General features: G+C 35.6%; 1 long non-coding RNA gene across 1 annotated transcript; it reads right to left on the bottom strand.

Moving 5' to 3' along the window:
* Positions 1-3,390: 3,390 nt before the first annotated feature.
* Positions 3,391-7,838, bottom strand: LOC118929544 (uncharacterized). The gene is made up of 2 exons (XR_005031617.2): positions 7,466-7,838; positions 3,391-6,962 (listed from the first exon to the last, which is right to left on the bottom strand). It is a non-coding gene; the product is annotated as an uncharacterized LOC118929544 (long non-coding RNA).
* Between the last annotated feature and the right edge of the window lie 7,727 nt (positions 7,839-15,565).

Genomic DNA, 15,565 nt, shown 5'->3' with positions numbered 1-15,565 from the left:
GGTAGTCTGACTCCTTGGAGATAATTCTTATTCCTTCCTTTTGCTCATTGAGGCATTATTTCCTACCTTGCCCTTCTACATGGCCATTCACTATTTCTTTTCCTTTTTTTTATATTAAGTACCTACTCTGTGCCGGGTATTGAATTAAGTTTATACCTCCTATAACTAAAATACAACCTTTTTGGGGGGTCCAAAATTTGTTCCTTAATATGACAGAAGATACATCTTTTTGAAATTTCTACCACTGGTCTGATTAACTTTCTGAAACAATACAAAATATTTCTATTCCCACAAATCTACAAATAAGAAGATGGCCAACTTACTTCTCTTTATTCTTTTGCTATACACATTTAAGTGTCTATTCTCTTTATAAAACATACTTTCAAGATTACTTCAACCACCTTGCATTATGAGTGTTCTATTCTGAAACTAATCCAAGGGTTTGGCATAATGTACATATTCTCTGAACAGAACATAATTCATGGGAAATGTTTCTTCTTGGCATTGGTTTTGAAATTCTTATCAGTTTGAATTAACTTATTTTCAAACTCTCCCTTTACATTTACATTTCTGTCATGTTTTGTCCTGGTGCTTGATGTTAATAGGAATTAATATTTTGGAATTTGCTATTAAAGCATTAATCATTATATATACATGTTTTGAAATAGTCTTTGATAGGTAAATTTTTATTGGGAGGAACAAAGACAATACAGTGATATTATGTTGGCCAAACACAAAGGTTATGAAGAAGTTCTGGGTTTGGTCAAAATCCATAAGAGGAGATGATGATAAAGCAGTCCCCAAAGTCCACTTTTAAGCAAAAGTGGCAAAGTTAGGTAGAGTTTGTTGAATGAACATGGAGGTCTTATGATTAACTATGATGGATTATCTGCAAAGATGGCCGCAAACAATTCCTTTTATCCCCACGTAATATTCTTCCCATGTAGCAAGGGAGTCCATTCCTGTCCTCTTGAGTCCGGGCTGGCCATGACTTCCCTTGACAAAAAGAATATAGTAGACATGACATAGTATGACTTTGGGCACTCACGTTAAGAGACATTACAGTTTCCATATTTATTTTTCGGAAACCAGCCTTTGTGTGAAGAACGCCAAGGTATCCTGTGTGGAGCCTGTGTGGAGAGAGATAAGCCCTGGGGAATGGGAGCTCGCAAGGAAGCCCCCTGAAGAATGACAAGGCTGCTTCGATCTAAAGCTAGCACGGAGCCCCCCCAGGTGAGAAGGTGAGACCATATTGAATGGACCAGCAAGAGTAGAACCATCTAAACTAGCCATACATGGAGCAGAGATGACCCTTGTAGCCTTTTGCATGTTCTTTGTCAGAGGAGCAGATAACTTGTGTTTTTAGTTGGCCGTTTTGAACCTTGAGTTGTAAGCCTTGTCTTAAGGATGTGTTTTTCTAGCAAAAAGCTAGGACTAGCTTGTTTTCCTTAAGTCATGGAGCATTATTTTAGCCTTAAGCTGCAATTAAAGAGAAATCAAGCTGTATTTGTTTAGGCCACTGTCAGTTTGGAGTTTCTACATCATAGTACTGACAAAGACTCTCCTGACAAGACTAGTTAGACTCCTCTGAGCTCTCTTCTCAGCGTTGGCCTCTGGGTCTGTCCTGTCCTTGCCACACCTGCATTGCCCACTTTTTGCAAGAATTCTGCCAAGTCGGTTAGCAAGAATCCCCCCACTGCTGATAGGAGATGAACCCTGGTATCTGATCAAGTTCCTCATGCCCATCTTTGATGTGTAAATCCTTGACCTACCTTCAGCAAGAACCCTGTTTTCACCTTAGCAAGAATCCCCTTACCACTGGTGTTCCCATTTAATAATATCTGTCTACTGACTCCCTCACTCTGTTCCCTGGTTATGAATCCTCTGCTATCTTTGTTGTATTTAGAACTGAGCAGATCTCTCTCTTCTATTACAATAGTCTTGGCTGCAGTTGCAATAGTCCTGAATAAAGTCTTCTTTATCATTTTAACAAGTGTAAGAATAATTTTTTTTCTTTAATACTACCAAACCTAATATTCTCTGATTTGGGGGCCTTCCTTAGAAAATAATGTCAAGCCCTCAGTGATGATCGGGTATCTTGACTAGGTTTAGAAGAGATTTTTTTCTTTTCTATTGTCCGTTTTTATTATCTGCATTAATGGAACCCATAAGCCTATGGAATCCCATCAATAGGAAATATCTTATTCTTTTTACTGAAGAGGTAGGGAACATGATGCAGGATACACTTTTCTAATAAGTGGGTTTCTATTTTAAGAACTAGCTGTTCAAGAGAGTGTGTTTTGATTGGCCTGGCACCTATTGTGGAGGTTACTCGAAGCTGAAAAATGTGCAGTGAAAATAAATTCGTATCTCAGACAAATTTGGGATATCTATTTACTTTTATTAATTTCTGGACTGAGTCAACCCATTAGTTTAGTTCCAGAAATTTCTCCTCCAACATAATCATCAGATAAAAACCAAATTGTTTGGTTTTGGCTCTAAGCCATGTATTTATAGAATTCACTGAACATTTCGAGATTTCCTTTGTGTTATCTCACTTCTCTCTTTGGTTTTCCTAGCTTTTGATAGATACAGTCTTTTATTTGATCTGAGAAAAATGAAGAGCATGGATTCTGGTCAGAATAAGCCTTGCAGGGTACATATTTAGGAGAATTACAGGGAAATAATGCTTCTGGGTCAATGGAATGAAAATACAAAATCAATTTTAAATAGGAAGGCTCTATGTCAGTAAATATAAATATCCTTGAAATGTTAGAGGTTCTATTGGGAAATTTTACACTTTTTAGAAGAAATTGTGATTTTTAGTGCCAGAAATATTCTATCAATATCCTAATTTTTCAATAAAGCATAGACTCATAGACAACATACAAACATGAATATATACTATAATAGATTAAGTGAAAGATTTAGGTAATCCTTTGGACAATATAAATATTATTGTATATCACTAATTATAGCATGAGATAAAAGAATTCTGGGGGGAAAAAGTCCAGTTGTAGATACACATTGGGATCAAACCCCATGGAGGTGGTGATTATTAAAAAAATGAAATTATTGTTTTCCAACTTTAGAGGGAAAAATTAAAACAGATGAGTAAGTGCAGAATAAATAAGTAAAATTTATTATGAATGGACTTGTTTTTTTCTATGATTGCTATTTGCTTTAGGCAATCTTTCTAGAAGAACACAGAATATTTGCAAGATAGTGAAAAAATATATTTCAAAGTGACTTACAGTGTAGAAAACTGGGTGAAAAGATCATGGGGTAGCAACTGGGGACTGCATGGTGGCCTTGTCGTGAGGAACTGGGTCATTGCTGATGTTGCCCTTATCATTTATTTCATACTGGTTTGCAATGAAATTAAAAAAAAAAAATCTGGTTTCCAGTCATGTTAAAGAACTGGAGCAATCATCCAGCTAAAACTGTTTCTACAAATGTATTACTAGCTTGAGCTATCTGGATAGTTCAAATCTTACTCTCTTTGCATATGTAGATCATGATTTTCCTGGTATTGAGGTTAGACATGGGAAAGCTATTTTTTAGCTTTGTTTTAAGTATGTCTGATATATGGGAAGTGACTCTTTGTAAAATAATTATTCTTTACAACTGGTTCTTAGGCAAAATGCTAAGTCCCTGCTCCATTTGCTATTGTGTGGGACCTGTCCATTCCGTGTTATCCTGGAGGCTTTGTTCACTTCTGGGAGCTTGTTGGTTCCCAGTCCCTGAACATATGCTGTCATAAGAATGCACGCTCTGTGTTTAATTTCACTTACCTTTATGTAATTCACCACACACACAAGGCAATTCTTTCCCAAATACAAATTCTGAAATGAATGTCTTATGGATATCTATGATGAAAACAAATCCTTGGGATGTGCACTTTTATTTTGAATTAATTAACTAAGAGCAAAATCCTGAAGAAAGCAGCAGATAGAGAACTGGCAGCTTTGTGGGCTGTGCTATCATCACTAGTCGGTTCCTCCAGGAATTAAAAGCTAGCAGCAAAAATCCACTCTGTGAATATATTATGAATCATTATTTATTCCATTTAAACAGAATCAAAGTAAAGAAAACATATCAAATGCATATCTAATTATGATTGTTTATCATCTTCTGTCTTGACCTGCATCTTCATGTTAACCCATTCACCCTAGCAGAGAGGAAACAGGAGACAGACTTGTTTCATCCAGTTCTCCTTGGACTTCATTTATCTCAGTTTCATTACTGACAGGGTATCTGTGTTCTCTTTCCTTTTCCTTAATTCTTGAATTCACCTTCAGAAATTATACTGGGAAGTGGTTGGGGAATTTCTTAGCCTCCTTTTTTATTCTCTGTCAATGTATGTGGGGAGAAGAAGTCTTCCCACTGTTACCAAACTTTATAAATTTCTTGAAATCAGGCAAAGTGTTCCACTACATGATGACTCTATTATGATTAGTAATTATTTTTAAAGGACCCAACATTGCATTAATTGCATTTTCCATGATATATTAAAGGTCACTCACAAGAATATCTAAAAAGATATTTCCATTTCAGTTTTTAAATATTTTAAAGTTAAAGTCACTTCAGAATGTAAAAGAATTTAAGGATTCCTACCAGAAGCCAACAGTGTCTTTTAAGCTGTAAGGATGTGATTGCAAAATCTAGCAGGTGGTGATATTTCATTCTTTGGATCTTTGAGGGTCATGTGTTTAGTTAGAATCTCCCTTCTTCATGTGGTACTCCTGAAAACTAAAATTATTTCCTTTTCCCCTCTAACATTGCAAAAGTAGTGTTGAGTATAAGAAAAAACACCTTTACCATCACCTTTACCCACTTAACGTATTTGTATTTCACCTCCTTCTTCCCTATTAAATTATTAAAATGCTGCTTAAATCATTCCCCCCGCCTTTTCTTTGGATCCCATTCCTTGCCCCTTATTTTTCCAGGACACTGTTTCTGCTATATCTCTGTTTTCCAGCTCCCACTCTAGTTCCATGCTCCTCTTTATAGCAGAACTCCTCATTACCTGCCTCTGCATCTTGTGGTTACATTTCCTCCTGAATCTGTTTCAGGTGGACTTTCCTCAACTAACTCCACTGAAACAGATCTTTTCATTGCCATCTGTAAGTCTAAATTACCAAATCCAGTGGCCATTTCACCTCACAGCAGTCAAGCAATGGTATTCAGCCCATGTGATCCATTTTTCTCTTTCAAACACTTTCCTCAGATGTCTTGCAGGACATCATTCTTTCATTTTTCTTCTTATATAACTGGATACTCCTTCTTAGTCTCCTTTGCTAGTTCTTCTTATCTCTCTACTCCCTAAATATTTATGTGGTCAGCCCTTAGACCACTTTTTGGTCTATTTATATAAGCTTTATCAGGTGACCTCATCCTATTTCATGTCCTTAAATACTATGTGTACATTGACAGATCTCAATTTGTATTTCCAACGCTGATCTTTTTCCTGAAGTTTACATTTACATACCTGATTTGTTATATTTATATTTAGGTGTTTAACTTAAGTTTTCCAGAGTCAAACTCATGGTTTCTATGTTTCAAATTTGCTCCTTCCATAATGCTGCCCTTCAGTAGATGACAACACAATTCTACCAGCTTGGAGTTATCTGTAACTTCTCTCCTATTATAATCCACACCTAATCTAATTCTGAACTACCTTTAAAATAATACTCCAAAGCCAACCACTTTTCATCTCCTCCACTGTCACCATACTATAAGCCGCTACAGTTTATCACCTGTATTACTGCCATAACCTAATTCATACCCCTGCATCTATTTGTGGTGTTATAAAAAAATTTAGAAAAAAGGACAAAGAAAGTAAGGTATATATTATGTGGGTATCAATTAGATTTAAATAAATCTAAGGTAATTTTCTTTTCAGCAGATTGGAGTTTGGTTTTCAGTTTTTGTTTAAACTATACAGAAAATGAACTCCAGAAATCTACATAGGGATCTCCTTGAGTCTTTGAGTACTGAACTGTGCAAGTGAAGAGTAAGATTCCACAGGGCCTTGAAAAGAATGAAAAATAGGGAAGAACCACCATGAGAGATCTTGAAACTAAATAATTACCAGGGCTGGAACAAGGCTAAGAGACCCGTGAGTCTGGTCAATCAGAATGAAGCGATCATGTTAAGAACTCAGGAAATTCCATAGAGAACTCAGGTTATGACAAAGAAGTAAAACTAAACATACAAGTGGTAAACATGTTGGTAAATATAAAAGAATTTATTGTATTTTCATTTTTAAAAATTACCTTAAAAAATTTAAATGTATTTTCCTTTAAAGCAAAATCAGAGCAATGTGTATGGGGTTTGTAATATAGGGAGGAGTAAAATTCATGACCGTAATAGCAAAAATAATGAGATTAGAGACTGTGATAAGTTAAAGATACATATTTGCCAATAGAACACCTCATCAGCGATAATTAAATGAAAGCTGAAGAAAGATATAATTTAATACCCCAAATTTTCAATCCAAATGGTTGAAGGAAACAAAAAGAAAACAAAATAAAGAACCTATGAGATAAATGGAAAACTGACTGTAAAGGTACATAGACTTAATGCCACCTATATTAATAATTACATTAAATGTAAATGCACCAAAAAATGACAATTGTAAGGCAGTGACCCCCAGAAAGGATAAAACAAGGCAATTCCCAACTATATACTTTCTTTAAGAAACACACTTTAATTATACACAGATAATTTAAAAGTAAAGGGATAAGAAAGTATATACCATGTAAACTCTAGGAATAAGAAAGCCAAAGTTCCTATATTAATATCAAACAAAGTTGACTCTAATATAAGAAATATTACCAAAGATAAAGGTGATATTTCTCAATGATAAAACAATAAACTAATCAAAAAACATAATAAGCCTCAAAGTGCAGGCACAAAATGTGAAAGATTTAAAACAGATGAAGCAAACACTTGCAAACCTGAAAGGAGAAATAGATAAAGCCACAAGTAAAGCTGGTAATTTCATATACCTCTGTTAATAATAGAAAAAGTAGAGAGAAAACCAGGAAGTAAGTAGAATACTTAAATGACACTATTAACCAATTTAACCTAATTAACATTTATAGAATTGTGCATCCAGCCACTGCAGAATACAATGACTTTCAATTATACATGGAATGTTAACCAAGACAGACCATATGCTTGGCCATAAAAGTCTCAATAAATCTAAAAGAACGGAAATCACTCAGTATATTCTCTAACAACACAAAATAAAATAGGAATAAAAAAAATATATCTGGAAAACCCCAAATATTTAGAAAGTTTACACAATACTTCTAAACAACTCATGAGTCAAAGAGGAAATTACAAGGGAAATTAGAAGCTATTTGAAACTGAATGAAAAAGAAAATACAACCTATTAAAATTTGGGGGTTGCAGCAAAAGCAATATTTTGAGGAAAATTTGTGCTTTGGATACTTACTTTAGGAGAGAAGTTTGAAATCAGTGTCTAAGCTTTTGAGTTTGTATCTTAAGAAGCTCAAAAAATAGTAAATTTACCTAAGGAAGTAGAAGGAAGGAAACAATAAAAATAAGAATAGAAATAAAAAGAATAGAAAACTATGGAAGATGGAGATAACCAATACAGTAAGCAGCAATCAACTTGAATGACAACACTCAAGTCTCCTCAAATTAATAGTCACAAACATCCAGCATATTAATTATATGCATGTGAAGTTTATGTATCACTAAGCTTTCTCTGATTTTGTTTATATGTCATTTGGTTTAAAAGGTCATCACTTTGACAGATTCTAAAGTGTTCCAGGAAAGGAGATGTTATTTTTATAATTCCTAGATTAGATTCTATGTTTGGATTAGGAAAAGTAAATGATGTTCATCCCCGAGAAGAGATGTTGAAGAGGAAAGAGAGAGTATGAGTATGTGAATTAACAGAGGGACACTGTCCCAGCGTAGAGTCAGGAGGGATGTGGTCTTGGTCGGACTTCATGGGGTTGGCCTGGAGGTGATAACCTTTCTCTAGTCCTCTGGGCACAGAAATCCGAGCTCCTGCACAGCATGTGCTCTGAAGACACCCTGTCCTGGTCTTCCTCCTCCAGGACGGTGCAGGCTGCTCACAGCTGCTCCCTGTATGGCCTGTGCGCTCGGAAGGCCTCCTTTCCCCACCAGCACCCACACTTCCACTGTGTGCTCACCCCACCAGTTGCTGATTCTGTGCATTCTGGACAGTGCTCTGTTGCTTGCCCAGAACTCCAGAGCAGCGCTGGCCTGGCCAAACCAATGAACTTCTCTGCCATCTGGTGGCTGCACCATTCCTTCTCTAGAGTTCTGATTCATCCTTCCTTGGGTACCCTCCCTTAGCCCGAGGGTACCATATAGCGTTTCTTTGTACCTCATAATTGCTCTTCTTATAGACAATCATCTATTGTGTTAAATGCCCCTGTTAATCCTATTGTAGCTCCTGATTGGACCCAGTCTGCTGTGGTGGATAAACATCAATGTTCATATAGTAATTTCAGAGCAGACCCTTACAAATTACAGCAATCCTTAGGTTAGATTTTGAGACCTCTTGAGTATGCCGAATCCTGACCCCCATCCATATCTCTCCAATCTAATAAGGACACGTGTTCTGCTTTCCTTACAAAGGACATATTTAACAAATATAAATACAGAGATACAGCTATGACCATTGGTGACCGTAGGGCTAATATTTTATATAGCACTGGATATTTTTCCCACTTTTTATAAAGGTCATCTTTATGATGAAGCCCATTAATCTACTGTCTAAAGACCTTATTAGGCTGAGACAGTTGGTTAGAATTGTGAACCTGAAAAATAAATAGTTTTTGACTTTGATACGTATAAAGAAAAATCGTTTTGCTAGAAATGTATAGGCTGAATCTATCTGGGTTTTTAGAAATAGGATAGAACTTAACATAAGTATTCATTTACTCTACATGGACATAAGTACTGCCAAATGATGACAAGAGCCGAGCCAGTCAGGGTCTCTGGCAGTTTAGCACACTGTGGAGCTTTATGGAAACACAGAAGCTTGTCTAAACCCAACCTAGCCCCCAAGGGTGTGTGCTTTACCAAGCCCTCCAGGCGATTCCTAGGAAGCTAAACTATACGAGACACTGACTTAGAACATCTCAATTATGGTAGTTATTATTGTCTCCTAGACTTTTAACCAAGTGGTCTAGTATGCATAAACCTCAGGAATCTATTAGATTTCTAATAGAAAGTCAATGGAAGTTTAAACAACCCTTCTCTGTCTTCGGAGTTTGAGACAGGACAAGTGAATGTCAAGATACATTTGATTGGAGGAATTTATGTTCTGTGGTTCAAATGAGATGTCCTAAGAGCAGGTTTCTTTATTCTCTTAGAAACATGTTAAACAATGCACTAATGCCATCCCACCCCCCTTTTTTCTTTCCTCTTTGTTTCTTTCTGCTTTCTCTTCCGTATCTCCTGTTTATGGAGGAACACCACCACCTGACGACAAAATGCTACTTGCTTTTTAATCCAAATATAAAGTATAATCTGGGAATTTAAAAAATCCTTTCCCATAACATTATAGTATCAGTCAATATTATAAGTTTTAAACCGAAAGACATATAAGCAAAATCAGGGAAAGCTCGGTGATGCATAAATTTCACATACTGTGTATTAATATGCTGGACATTTGTGACTATTGCTTTGGGGGTCTTGAGTGTTGTTATTCAAGTTGATTCCTACTTTCATTAAGATGTCATTACATTTTTTAAACAGTTTGGGCATTTGGGAACCATGTGGAAATCACATATTCTGCACAAAAAGCTCCCTTTACAGCTCATTTATTTTTATATCTGAAGTCCCTTGCTTTAGATGCGTGTTTTGTTTATGCGGGGGAGATTTGTTTAGTGTGCAGTAAGTGACAGAGGGGAGAGGAAGAGTCCCAGGTCGCCCTTTCTAACCTTTCACATTCTCGTCAGACCTAATGTTAAAAGTTGTATTTCTTACCCTTGCAGAGGAAAATAAAAAATGTCGTGTGTCTACCAGCCACACTGAAAGTAAACTAGTTATGCAGCAAAACTCTTTTCAAAATATAATTTCACTGTATAATATCATTTGAATTTGCATCCTGCAAAAGAGTGATTATCAGTTGTATGGAATTTAGTAGTATTAGCTTTAAAATGGGAAAATGCAGTAAAATTGTAATTCTATGATCACTCAAAACAGTATATACTGATAGAACTTCCCTGCACTTCTGCTCAACCGTCATTCGTTCACCCTTTGAATAGAAAATGGGAATGACTGATTCCTCTGGGAAACAAAACTTACATGCAACATGTTTTGTACTACAAGGAAAATAATAACAATGTTCTCTCTTTATAAAGCCCTCTTCTTCTGAATAAGGTAGAGTGGTTTATGCATAGGATCTGCAGAATCCTCCCAGGATCTCAGAGAGGAAAGGAGCGAGTTCTGTGTACTTTTGTCTTAAATATCTAGAACACAGATACGAAACAGCAAGCAGAGCTACCAAGAAAATAGTTGATTTTTAAAAATCCAAGTCTAGTATACTATTTGTGTTATTTCTAATTGAATATGAGGAAATGTGCATTAAACTGGAAGGTTATAAAACCAAATTATATATGTTAAATGGATAGAACTGAGAGTGTTTCTGTATTAGGAAAACTAGAAAACTGACCCCGGTGCTTGGCACAGAGTAGGTGTTCAGATTTATGGAACAATGTGCAGGAATACTAAACATGTGGTCAGGGCCCCACAATTAGTTGTTACAGACCCAGAGCTCCTATTTAGTTCCCTCCTTTAAGAAACCACCTTGTTCAGAAATTAACTTCCTGAAGTGAATCTTTAAAGAAGGTACATAATTGCAAATGCCAAACCATTTTTATAATTATTTTTATTCAAAGGAGTAAAGGGAAATGTGCATCAGGCAGTTGGATGAGCTCTTTTGAAATTACAGTGAAACATAACAGGCAACACGATAACTACCTCTAACAACTGCATAGGCAGGTGTACTTTACATTATATGCTTTGAGATCTTGAAAACTGATGTTTTTTCTAATTTAATGATATTTTTCTAGTGATTTCAATTCATTTCAAATGTCTTATATTTGTGGGAATTGACAGTCTAGTCTTATAAATTAGTTTGACATTTTTTGCTGTAAACATTTTTCACTAGATATTGATTTAGAAATAAACATCTGTTTTGCTGAAGTGACTTTGTGATTCTCCTGTTATTTATGTTTTAATAATATTTACTAGCTTTGAAATATAGGAACATATGGGCTAAAAGCAAAAACAGCCTATTATATCCCATACAAAGAACATCAGTTTAACAGACAGTAAATGTGTATGATTAAAAATTCAAAAAGTATGGAAAGCTTTAATATGAAAGGTGCTGTCTTCCCTTGAAAACAGTTTGGTGGTTCCTCCAAAAATTAAAAATTGAACTACTGTAAGATTCAGCAATGCCACTTCTGGGGATATATCCAAATGAAATAAAGTCTCTTTCTCATAGCTCTGTACCCCCATGTACATTGCAGCATTATTTATAATAGCCCAGTATCAGAAACAACCTGAGACCATCAATGGGTGAATGGATACATATACTTACTCTTTAACTGATTTATGTGTTCATTTTTAAAATATTTCTTCCATTTATTTGACTATCATTTTCTTTGAGTTTCATAAGGTGAAAGCTCAGTTCATTGAATTTGAACCTTTCTTCTTAGTTGATTCATGAAACTAAATTTTCTTAACACTGTTTTTACTGAATTCCACACATTTTATTTTTTTGCCTTTTCATTTAGATTCAGCAAAAATGTTTTCTGATTTCCTTGGTGAATTCGGCTTTGATACATAACACAGCTTGAACTATATTGTTTAATATACTATTTTAGGGACTTTCTTATTAGTTTGTATTTATTGATTTTTAATTTAATTATGTTGTAGTCTGAGAATATATTCTTGTAAAAGTTCTATCCTTAAAAATTTCTTAGGGACTGTTGTGTCTATGCAAAAAAAAATGTTTACTTGGCAGCTTTTTGGTGTATATTCTATATCAATCAGATTATGTTTACTGTTAGTGTTGATCAAGTATTTTATATCCTTACTTATTATCTGTCTATTTTATCAGTTTTGCAAGAGGAGTTTTAGAATAATTGATTGTAATTGTGGATATATGTATTTCTCTTTTCAGTTCTATTTTTATTTTTAAGCTCTGTTATTTGCATAAGTATTTAGGATTGATATGTTTTCTTGATGAATTAACACCATTATGAGTTGTCCCTTTTTATCTCTGCTAATACTCTTTTTCTTGAAGCATGTTTACCTTAGATTAATTAATACAGCCTCTCCAGCTTTCTTGTTCTTGGAGAGTGCATGATGGACATTTTCCTTCTCACTTTCAACTTATATCTGATTTTTTATGTATGGACAACTTATAGTCTGGTCTTATTTTATAACCAGTGTGACAGTATCTGCCTTCTAATTAGTGTATTTAGACTTTTTACATGGAATTTGATAATTACTAGGTGAGTTTCATTGTATCATTTTGTTTTCTGTTTATCCCATCTATTCTTTATTACATCTTTTCCTCTTTTACTGCCATTATAGTTGGTTTTATGTTTCAGCTTGGCTAGGCCATAGTCCTCAGTTACTCTACCCTCCACACCACTGATCAATGTGCTGCTGTCTGGGTATTTGTAGATGTGGTTAACATTTACAGCTAGTTGACTGTAGGTAAAGGGGATTATCCATAATAACTGAATAACCTTCATAATCAGTTGAATAAGAACGAAAACAAGAAAAGAAAAAAAAAGGTTTCCCTGAAGAAGAATAAACACCCCCCTGTGGACTGGAGCATCTATTCCTGCCTGAGAATTTCCTGCATGTCATCCTGTCCTACAAAATTAAAACTTACCTACTTAGCCTCCACAATGGCATAAACCAATTTCATGACATAAATTCCTATCCCTGTCTGTATGTGTATCTGTTTATGCATACACACACATACATACATATATACACACCACATACACATACATATATATATATATATATATATATATATATATGTATATGTAGATGTATATATTCTGTTTCTTTCACAGAACCCTGGCATACATTTTCCTTCTAAGAGCATCTCTAAAGGAACAGAATCTTAAGGATGTTTTCTGAATTGGTTCTGGGTTTATTTTTTAATTTTACTTCTATTTTTTATTTTCATATCGTTAATGTACAATTACTTGAACAACATTATGGTTACTATACTCCCCCCATTATCAAGTCCCCCCCACATACTCCATTACAGTCACTGTCCATCAGCGTAGTAAGATGCTGTAGAATCATTATTTGTCTTCTCTGTATATACTGCCTTTCCCGTTTCCCCCCACCTCTGCATTATGTGTGCTAATCATAATGCCCCATTTTCTCCCTTATCCCTCCCTTCCCACCCATCCTCCCCAGTCCCTTTCCCTTTGGTAACTGTTAGTCCATTCTTTGGTTCTGTAAGTCTGCTGCTGTTTTGTTCCTTCAGTTTTTTCTTTGTTGTTAATATGCCACAGATGAGTGAAATCTTTTGATACTTGTCTTTCTCCACCTGGCTTATTTCACTGAGCATAATACCCTCTAGCTCCATCCATGTTGTTGCAAATGGTAGGATCTGTTATCTTCTTATGGCTGAATAATATTCCATTGTGTATATGTACCACCTCTTCTTTATCCATTCATGTACTGATGGACACTTAGGTTGCTTCCATTTCTTGGCTATTGTAAATAGTGCTGCGATAAACATAGGGGTGCATCTGTCTTTTTCAAACTGGGCTGCTGCATTCTTAGGGTAAATTCCTAGGAGGGGAATTCCTGGGTCAAATGGTATTTCCATTTTGAGCTTTTTGAGGAACCTCCATACTGCTTTCCACAATGGTTGAACTAGTTTACATTCCCACCAGCAGGGGAGGAGGGTTCCCCTTTCTCCGCATCCTTGCCAACATTTGTTTTTGTTTGTCTTTTGGATGTTGGCCATCCTATCCTAACTGGTGTGAGGTGATATCTCATTGTGGTTTTAATTTGCATTTCTCTGATGATTAGTGATGTGGATCATCTTTTCATATGTCTGTTGGCCACCTGAATTTCTTCTTTGGAGAAATGTCTGTTCAGCTCCTCTGCCCATGTTGGCTTATTTGCTTTTCGTTTGTTGAGGTGCATGAGCTCTTTATATAATTTGGATGTCAACCCCTTTTCAGATATGTCATTTATGAATATATTCTCCCATACTGTAGGATGCTTTTTGTTCTACTGATGGTATCCTTTGCTGTACAGAAGCTTTTTATTTTGATATAGTCCCACTTGTTCATTTTTGCTTTTGTTTCTCTTGCCTGGGGAGATATATTCATGAAGAAGTTGTTTATGTTTATGTCCAAGAGATTTTTGCCTATGTTTTTTTCTAAGAGTTTTATGTTTCATGACTTACACTCAGGTCTTTGATCCATTTTGAGTTTACTTTTGTGTATGGGGTTAGACAATGATCCAGTTTAATTCTCTTACATGTAGCTGTCCAGTTTTGCCAACACCAGTTGTTGAAGAGGCTGGCATTTCCCCATGTGTATCCATGGCTCCTTTATTGTATATTAATGACCATGTATGGTTGGGTTTATATCTGGCCTCTCTAGTCTGTTCCATTGGTCTATGGGTCTGTTCTTGTGCCAGTACCAAATTGTCTTGGTTACTGTGGCTTTGTAGTAGAGCGTGAAGTCAGGGAGCGTAATTCCCCCTGCTTTCTTGTTCCTTCTCAGGATTGCTTTGGCTATTTGGGGTCTCTTGTCATTCCATATAAATTTTAGAACTATTTGCTCTCGTTCGTTAAAGAATGCTGTTGGTAGTTTGATAGGGATTGCATTGAATCTGTATATTGCTTTGGGCAGGATGGCCATTTTGACAATATTAATTCTTCCTAGCCAAGAGCATGGGATGAATTTCCATTTATTAGTGTCCTCTTTAATTTTTCTGAAGAGTGTCCCATAGTTTTCAGAGTATCAGTCTTTCACTTACTTGCTTAAGTTTATTCCTAGGTATTTTATTCTTTTTGATGCAGTTGTGAATGGAATTGTTTTCCTGATTTCTATTTCTGCTGGCTCATTGTTAGCATATAGGAATGCTACAGATTTCTGTGTATTAATTTTGTATCTCACAAATTTGCTGAATTCAGATATTAGATCTAGTAGTTTTGGAGTGGATTCTTTAGGGATTTTTATGTACAATGTCATGTCATCTGCAAACAGGGACAGTTTGACTTCTTTCTTGCCAATCTGGATGCCTTTTATTTCTTTGTGTTGTCTGATTGCCATGGCTAGGATCTCCAGAACTATGTTGAATAAAAGTGGGGAGAGTGGGCATCCTTGTCTTGTTCCTGATCTTAAAGGAAAATCTTTCAGTTTCCTGCTGTTAAGTATAATGTTAGCTGTGGTTTTGTCATATATAGCCTTTATTATGTTGAGATACTTGCCCTCTATACCCATTTGTTGAGAGTTTTTATCATGAATGAATGTTGAATTTT

Source organism: Manis pentadactyla, chromosome 10 (genome assembly GCF_030020395.1).
Source record: "Manis pentadactyla isolate mManPen7 chromosome 10, mManPen7.hap1, whole genome shotgun sequence".
NCBI classification, from domain to species: Eukaryota; Metazoa; Chordata; class Mammalia; order Pholidota; family Manidae; genus Manis; species Manis pentadactyla.
This window is presented reverse-complemented; position numbering and strand designations above follow the sequence as displayed.